This window comes from Onychomys torridus, chromosome 8 (assembly GCF_903995425.1).
Source record: "Onychomys torridus chromosome 8, mOncTor1.1, whole genome shotgun sequence".
NCBI lineage: Eukaryota > Metazoa > Chordata > Mammalia > Rodentia > Cricetidae > Onychomys > Onychomys torridus.
Genome location: NC_050450.1, coordinates 9,158,868 through 9,167,192, shown reverse-complemented (window position 1 = coordinate 9,167,192; position 8,325 = coordinate 9,158,868).

The window sequence follows — 8,325 nt, the reverse complement described above, 5'->3', positions numbered from 1 at the left end:
AGGGAAAAAAACCCCCACAATTTCAGAAAGCAAAATCTGGATTGTTATAATCCATCACACAATTTACAAAGAATAGTGAAGGAGTAGATCTTTTTAATTGTTGGGGGGCAGACTATGTGCATGGGAACGCAAGTATCAGTGGAAGTCACAAGTGTCAGGTCCCCATAGCTGGAGGTAAGGGTGCTTGTGAGGCATCCTAATGGATGCTGGGGCCTGAACTTGAGCACTAGGCACTTTTTTGTGTGACAGATCTCTCTTTGTAGTTTTGGTGTCTGTCCTGTTACTCGATTTGTAGACCAGGCTAACCTCAAAGTCACAGAGATCTGTCTTCCTCTGCCTCTTGAGTGCTGGGATTACTTACAGGCCTGCACCACCACTGCCTGGCTGCTTTTTTTTTTTTTTTCCTAATAGAGCTTACTAAGTTACCCAGAATGACTTTAAACTCAATCTGTAGCATAAGACCTCCTGACTCAGACCTCCTGAGTAGGTGGGGTCATAGACTTGTATGACCAATCCCAGAACAAAAATTTATTCTTGCTAATGTTTGTGACTTGGGCCTATAATCCCAGCACTCTGGAGGCCAAGGCAGGAGGATAATAAATGCTACGCCATCCTAAGAAACATATGGATGCCCTGTCTCAAAAAAACAAACAAAAAAAAGTGCTTGAGAATATGTCTCCATCGAGAGCTTGCTTAGTATACAGGAAGCACTGGGTTCAATTCCCAGAACCACAAAAAAACAGACGTGGTGGAACAGACCTGTAATGCTAGCATTTGAGGGGAAGAGGCCTAAGGATCAGGAATTCAAGATAATCCTTAGCTGAATAAAATTTGAGACCAACATAGGCTACATGAGATCCTCAAGGAAGAAAGAGAGGTGGGGTAGCTCTTGAAGGCAGAAGACCTAAGTAGAATATTGCAGATCAAATGTAAAGTTCAGGACATAGGAAAGGAGAATTTCAAGAAAAGAAGTGAACTAAACAAGTTCAACATCAAAATGTTAAAAAATGTTTCCCCATTAAACGCTGAAAGCTTTCTTACAGAATCTTCCAGGAGCACCCTGGTAGCTTCTGATACATTATTTATTTACAGTCCAGCTATGTACCTCAGTTTGCCCTCAAACTCATAATCCTTCTGCCTCAGCTTCCCAAATGCAGATAATGCTAGCCCATAGGACTGTTTTTCCCCACCACTTGTTCTGGGAATTGAACTTAGGGTCCACATACTAAACAAGTGCCCTGCCACTGAGCTACATCCTCAGCCAGCTTTTTGGTTGTTTCTGGGTACCAAACTCAGGTCATCAGGCTTGTGAGGCAATTACTTTCACTTTTACCCACTGAGTCAACTGGCTAGCTCATAGCAATTTCTTAAAATATTTTCTGAGTATTTTGCCTGCATATATGTAAGTGTGCCATGTGCCCAAGGAGGTCAGAAGAGGGTGTGGGATCATCTGGAAATGAGTTACAGACAGTTATGAGCTACCACATGGGTGCTGGGAATTGAACCTGGTTCCTTTGCAAGATCAGCAAATGTTTTGAACCACTAAGTCATCTCTCTAGCTCTGTACTGATTTTTTCCATAGGTATGTGTCTGTATTGTAAGTGGCTGCCTACAGGAGCCAGAAGAGAGTACTGGATCCCCGAAGCTGAGGTTACAAGTGATTGTGAACTCCCACCACGTGGTTGCTGGGGACAGGTGGTCCTCTGGAGGAGCAATAATCACTCTTACCTGCTGAGACATCTCTCTGGCCCTAAACTATTTTTATTTATGTGTATGTGTGTGCCTATATATGTGTATGCACATGTATGAGGGGATCAGTGGAGGCAACAAGATGTCATCAGAGCCCCTGCAGCCACAGCTACATGGAATTATTATAGAAAATGGAAGAGTTCTGACTGAGTGAAGTCCAGAGTTAACGTGTCTGTTGAGATGAGCCAGCCATGTCAAGGACCCTCTGTCTCATGGGAAAATGACAAAAAGCCCCTCCCCTGGGGCTGTGAGACTCAGAGGGATGGCAAAGCCTTCCTTTGCTCCATGTGCTGATGTTGATAGTTGTGTGTAGATAGTGTCTACCAGAGTTTAACCCCTGGATATTTACAACCTGAAGAGTGCTCCCTACAGAGTGCAATCCTACCAAGATTGACTAAACCTGCCTCCTTGTTCATTTGTATGCAATAAACATGATGAGTCTCTGGGGCACTACGGCTCCTCCATCCGAGAGTCCAGACTATCTGAACCTACCTTTCCTGTGTGTCTAGTATTTGTCTGTTCTGCACAACCCAAGAAGGCCCATCTCTGGAGCCATGCTGGATGGAGTAGGTTCTGGTTCAGCTGGCACGGGTCTTGAAGACTGAACTCAGGTCTGGAGGAGCAGTAAGAGCCCCTTACAGCCATTTCTCCAGTCCCCCATTGTTGAGACAGGGCCTTATGCATCCCAAGTTTGTCTCCAAGTTGCTATGAATCCAAGAATAACCTGGATTTCTCAGCCTACTGCTTCATTCTTCCAAGTGCTGAGATTACTGGAATGTACCACCATGTCCAGTTCTTATGCAGTACCATTCCAATTTTATATTCTTCAGTCATTAATATAGTCATTTTCTCAAAAGTGGTAACTTGATGCCCTCAAAGCTCTAAAGAGTGTGAGAATCTGCACGGGGTTCTTCTTGTGAGCACACTGAAATTCTTCCCCAAATTTATGTACTGCATTGTCAGATGAATGGAGTAGTGGAGGTGAGGCCGGATCCAACATGCACTATCAACTTGAGTTTGTAACATCTTTTAGACTTCCTATCCCCATCCAATGAGTGCACCTGCACACTGCATCAATGAGAAATCTGCACTTTGGGAAAACACTGATAGGTGGGGAATCATGCTTTTATAGTGAGTGGGAAAATGGATTTGGATTGCTGAGCTGTGATGCCCTCCGTATAAAAATCTATTTGGAGCAGGGAGGTGGTGCATGCCTTTGAACCCAGCACTCCAGAGGCAGAGGCAGGTGGATCCTGGGTTCAAGGCCAACCTAGTCTACATAATGAGGTCCAGGACAACCAGGGCTATACAGAGAAACCCTGTCTTGAACCTGCTCCCCCCATAAAAAAAACCCCACAAAATACCAAAAAAACCCCAAAAACCAAAAAACAAAAATCCTGTCTCAAAAAAAAAAACAAAAAAACAAAAAAAACCCACCCCAAATTATATTCAGAATCTTTTAAATTAGTCCATTAACAAACCATTAAAGAGCTGGACAGTGAGGGGTTGGAGAGATGATTAAGAGCATCGACTGCTTTTCCAGAGGACCCAGGTTCAATTTCCAGCACTCACATGGTAGTGAAAGGACCAAGCAGATGCCATAACAGGCTGTCAGTCTTCTCTCAGAGATCAGGCCTCAATTTCAGTTTTCTGAGACTTAAGCAAAGTTTCTGGGAGGGCCGGGAACAAAAAGTAGCTACCTTTCTGCATGTACTCTGACTGCTCAAGGTTCATCCAGTTGTTTACTGTCTGGGGCCCCTCACCAACTTAGAGCTATGTGCATTGGTCAATATGAATGTGCAAGGCCAGCCAGCCTCCAAGGCAGCTCAAGGACAAAGCCTGGGACTTGTTCAGGCCTGCCCAAAAATGATAACTGTAACCCCCAACCAGTAAATTCAATGGTTACACACCCTCACTCAATCATATGATGCCAAGGCTTGCACCACCCTGTTTGCAGTTTTTCCCTTTAAAAACCCCTCACCCTAAGAGCTCAGAGCTGTCCTCCTTCATCTGGCTAGCCAGTATGTTAGATGCGGACCAAATCCGGGCTTGCTTGTTATCGATAAATCCTTGTGTGTTTTGCATCAGATATCGGCTCTGTGGGGGTTTTGCTCGGGGGTCTCGTGTCTAGGCCACAACAGTAGCTCACAATGTCTGTAAGTCCAGTTTCAGGGGACCCTCACACAGACATACACTCAGGCAAAACACTAGTGCATATAAAATAAAAATAAATTAAAAAAAAAAAAAGAGCTGGACAGTGGCAGCACACACCTTTAATTCCAACACTCAGGAGGCAGAGGTAAGTGGATCTCTGAATATGAGACCAGCCTGGTCTACAGAGTGATTTCCAGGATGGCCAGTGCTGTTATACAGAGAAACCTTGTCTTGAAAAACTCAAACAAATCATTATGGATGTGGAAAGGCCCTATGGAGAACTAGGGTTGCAGGGGCAGTGTGTGTGTGCAGTATCGTGGCCACTGGTAAATCACTGTGTTCATACAAGCAGCCATAGTGAAACTGCATCAAACAGCACACAGACATGAAGTGGAAGCAGGGCTCAGGAGACTTTCAGTGGGACAGAGAAGGGGACAAGGAACTAGCAAGAGTGGAAGGGGTGGGGCTGTGGTAGTTCTAAAGGGGAATCCTGGTGGAACCAGACAAAAGTGAAGTTGGGGAACAGAAGGGACTGGATAACCCCATTACAGCAGATGGACAAAGACGAGGGCAACAGAGTCTGGATCCTCAGAGTGTGGGGTGTGGAATGTTCTTGAGTCCTATAGATATGTCTCAGGATACATAACACTGTGGAAGTGGGTCCCAGTGGGAAGAAATAGTACAGCTAAGAGGGCATGAGAGATTTGGATAGAATTGAAAGACCCATTATTTCTATGTGCGTGTGGACACAGCACTGGCACGGGTATGGAGGTCAGACAACAGGTTAGTTCTCTCCTTCTACTGTGTGGTTCCTGGGGGTGTCAATCTCAGGTGGAGCCATCTTGTCAGCCCAGGATTGTATTTAGATACAGAAGGTACCAATCTTGAGTAAGTTGTCTGGGTCTCCTTTGCATATGCTTAAAGTCGCAGGAGTTATTGTTAAGAGCCAGGAAGAGTAGCTAGGCCTTCAGTGATGGCAGGGAGAGAACAAATGAGTGGGAGGTCAGCTGCTAACGACTCCTCAGAGGGAATCTATTGTGCCACAGAGAACAGGAACAAAATCAGACAAAGGCTCTTACCTCTGGGTATTTTTGCTTTTGTGCTTTATTAGGAAACCACCTATTAAAAGTGGCGATTTTTATTCCTATTTAGTGTTCAGATTTAAAAGTTGAAGGGACTTAGGATTGAAGTTCAGTTAGTCACAGTCTGGTGCTGGCCAATACTAAAGTCTGGGAGGAGTATAAGTGACTCTCCGCCCTCCGTCCCCCTGCTGTCAAATTCTCATGGTTGTTAGACACAACTTGCACATGGCTGAGGACAACAACCGTAACGCTTGCAACTATCATGCATATTCCAACAGAGAAAGCCACTAGGCGGGAGGACCTGTAGAAAACGAGAATGAGCCCCAGAATCATAGTCAGCACTCCCATGATGAAGACCAGTGTGTGCCACCAGGAACATTCATAGAGGGACAGACGACGACGAACAGGCTCCTCCTCCCTACTTGGGGTGCTGCTAGTATCATCCACCTGGAGAGGTTGCTCCATTGCAGTTATTTTCCTGCAGTGATTGAAGGGGAAAAGATTACAGGTCAGAAACAGCTCAGGTTTATTTAGAACCGTGTGGTTGGGGTACGCTTGTAACCCAGTACTTGGGAGGCTGAGGCAGGAAGATTCAGAATTCCCAGCAAGTTCAAGCTTCTAGTGAGCTCAGGGCCAAGGCTTTTTCAGTAAGAACGTGCTTCTAAGGGGTGATCTACACAAGGCACTAAGAGTGTCTTTCAAGGGCTGGAGATCTCAGGGGTTAAAGCACTTGTTGCTCACACAGAGGATCCAGGTTCAATTCTTAGCACCCACATTGTGGCTTATAGCTCTCTGTAACTCCAGTCTCAGTGGATTTAATTCCCTCTATTCAAGGGCAGCAGGCATGCATATGATTCACATGCATGCAGGCAAAAACACTTATACACATAAAATAGTAAGTAAATCTTAAAAAAACAAAAAACAAAAAACAGTATTTTAGGCTGGGCATAGTGGAGCACACCTTTAATCCCAGAGCTCAGGAAGCAGAGGCAGTCAGGTCTCTGTGAGTTCAATGATGGCCTGGTCTACATCTAAGGCTAATGTAGAGAAGACCCTGTCTCAACAAAGAGTTCCTTTCAAGAAGGCCAGACTTAGCCAGGCCATGGTGGCACACGCCTTTAATCCCAGTGCTTGGGAGGCAGAGGCAGGTGGATCTCTGTGACTTCGAGGCCAGCTTGAGCTATACAGTGAAACCCTGTCTCAAAAAAAGAAAAAAAGTTGTTTTTTTTTCTTACAGTGAGAAGGGTAGGGTGGTGGGGCTTCAAACATGGTAAGGAAGCCCTCTACTCCTGAGCTACACCCACAGCTCCACTGTGGTTCTCAGTGGTAATAAAAGATATCATGTAGTCAGGTGTGTTGGCACATGCCTTTCATCCCTGTACTCCTGAGGCAAAGGCAGGAATTTCTGTGAGGCAGCCTGAACTACATGTAGAGTACATATAGGACAGCCAGAGTTACATGGTGAGATCTTGTCTCATGGAAAAAAAAAAAGATATTGTTTCTAGGTGTTAGCAGGTCATTTTGAGACACCTGGAACGGCTCCAAAGAACAGAGCACCGACTTGGGACACTGAAATAAGTAACCACCGCTTCTCCCCAAAGTGTTTTTATTGTCCGACTTCATCCAAGAAGTGAACTTCAAAGGTTCATGTGGACTGGGCTGAAGCGACAGCATGCGCCTGTAAAGCCAGAACTCGTAAACTGAGGCAGGAGGCATTTGGATTCCAGGCCAGACTTGGTACACAGTGAAACACCTTCTCAAAGCAAACAAATAAAACCAATAAAAAACAGAAACAAAACCCTCTAAACACTACCAATAAAGAAGAGGAGGGGAAGGGAGAGGGAGAGAGAGAGAGGGAGAGAGAGGGAGGGAGGGAGAGGGAGGGAGAGAGGGAGAGGGAGAGAGAGGGAGAGGGAGAGAGGGAAAGGGAGAGAGGGAGAGGGAGAGAGAGAGAGGGAGAGAGGGAGAGAGGGAGAGAAGGAGAGAGGGAGAAGGAGGAGGAGGAGGAGGAGGAGGAGGAGGAGTGGGGGGAGGAGGCAGCGGTGAAGGAGGAGTTATGAAAGGTTGTGTTGTGAGCAGCCATGTATGGGTTGGGAATAGAACCTGAGCCCTCTACAAGAACAAGTGTTCTTGACTGCTGAGCCATCTCTCAGTCCCCAGAAATTCAGAATCTTCAGAAAAATAGCCCAGAAATATGGATAAGAACCCTCTCCCCATGCAGAAGTGCCAATTGTAACTTAATGTGCATAGATGCATAAAGCTGTGAAGTTCAGCAGGGTATCTTAAGGCACCTTCAGGTAACCCTAGCAGAGTGCAGATAGTGTTATGAAAAAAAATGACTTTTCTCACCTGGCACAACGGTAGCTCTTAAATAAGCCAGCAAATGCCAGAAATCGTTTCTTCCAAAGCAGCGAGGATTTTCAAGAGGAAGTGTCCTTCAGTGGAGAGTCAGTGTGGCTGTGCCTCATTTTTATGCATTAGGCCCTTGATTGCAGAATTGAAGCAACATGGACTCTCACGGTAGGGGGAGGGGAGCTCATGCAACACAGTATTTTCTTCATTCATGCGCTAATGTGAATACCTCAGCTGTTTGGAAGTCCCTCACTGGACTGTCCTGTGTAAAAGGAAAGGCTAACATTGGAAAGGTTTTACAATGATGGCTTTCATGCTTGTCTTCACCTGCTGAGGATTTGGTAAAGATGTTACAATTGTGATATTTTCATTTTTTTGGTTTGTCAAGACAGGGTTTCATTGTGTAGCCACGGCTGGCTGTCCTGGAACTCATTCTCTAGACCAGGCTGGCCTCAAACTCAAAGATCCACCTGCCTGTCTCGGTGCTGGGACTAAGGGTTAAAGGCGCCACCACACCCAGAATTTTTTTTTTTTTTTTTTTTTTTTTTTAAGACAGGGTCTCTGTAGCTCTGGATGTCCTAGAACTTGCTTTATAGACCAGGCTGTGCTGGAACTCACAGAGATCCTCCTTCCTCCACGTCTTAAGTGTTGCGATCAAATGCTGGCATCAGGATTCCCAGTCCAGGATGCTATTACTAAGCATAGGCGATTTGCAGCTCACACACACCCTAGCTCAGCATTTCCCAGGCCAATCTGAGCACAGCAATCATCTGGCAGCTCCCAACTCTGCCAGACCATGCTGGGTGCTGGGTTTCCAGGTTTGTGTCATCACGGAAGGCTGTTTAACTAGGACCATTTCAAAACAAGGTGTTGTGGATGCTAACCATTCTACCACTGAGCTCCCTTCTGTCGCTCCTTCTCCAGTCCTTTTGTTACTATTTTTTTTAAAGGTTTATTTATGTATTGTGTATATGTCTGGGTGTTTGCC